Source organism: Bison bison, unplaced genomic scaffold, assembly GCF_000754665.1.
Source record: "Bison bison bison isolate TAMUID 2011002044 unplaced genomic scaffold, Bison_UMD1.0 scf7180017864374, whole genome shotgun sequence".
Taxonomy (NCBI): domain Eukaryota; kingdom Metazoa; phylum Chordata; class Mammalia; order Artiodactyla; family Bovidae; genus Bison; species Bison bison.
The window spans coordinates 4,924,977-4,925,746 of record NW_011494946.1 but is presented as its reverse complement, the minus strand read 5'-3'; the positions used below and the strand labels follow the sequence as shown (position 1 = coordinate 4,925,746).

Sequence of the window (770 nt, the reverse complement as noted above, 5' to 3'; positions counted from 1 at the left end):
AGGCACCCCGAGCACAGTAGTTGCACATCTGGATCTGCTGCAGGACCTGCAGAAGCAAGCCGCAGCCTGCTGGGCCCCCGTGTGCATGTCCCCACAAGCACACGGCCGCTAAGGCCGGACCTGTCCCAGGCCCGGGAGCTGCCCACTGGGATGTCCCAGGGGCGCTGAGCTTACAGAGCGGGCAGTGGTGGGGTGATCCCGCACAGTGGCAGGGGAGGGCTCGGATTCCTGCCTCTACATGCGGGCAACCCACGGGTGCTCCCGCAGAGCTCGCAGAGGTAGAGCTGTCATCAGCGCCCATGGAGACAGAGGCTGCTGTGGTGGACCCACCCCTCTGTTTGGGCAGTGTGCATTCACAGTGGGGTTTTGATGGGGCTGCAAGCCCTCCATGAGCGTGCCAAGACTGAGGCTCCTACGGCAGGCCCACCCTCGCCTCGCACGCTTGTTAACAAAGGCTCTTCACTTCTGTGGCCGGCCCAGGCTTCTTCCACATACACCCCTGCCCCTCACCACGCTCCAGCCCCCTCAGGCTGTCTGCGTGCAGCCCACTGCAGTCCTGCCCCTCAGGCTGTCCTCTGAAGCCTGAGTTTCAGCACCCAGCCCTGCTGCAGACATCGGTGGGTGCGTGTCTCTAGTGCAGGCTGGTGGCTGGACCATCCCTGCAGGCCTCTCTGCTCGGTCTGCCCAGGCTGGTGGTGGACCGTCCGTGCAGGCCTCTCTGCTCTGTCTGCCCCAGGTGGGTGGCTCGGCTCGCCTCTGAGCCCCTGAAG

At 65.2% G+C, this 770-nt stretch overlaps 1 protein-coding gene across 3 annotated transcripts in view; it reads left to right on the top strand.

Annotated features, from left to right (window-relative positions):
- The window catches only part of BTD (biotinidase), a 40,782-nt gene that overhangs the window by 37,722 nt on the left and 2,290 nt on the right, over positions 1-770 (top strand). The gene's annotated exons all lie outside the window — the stretch shown is intronic.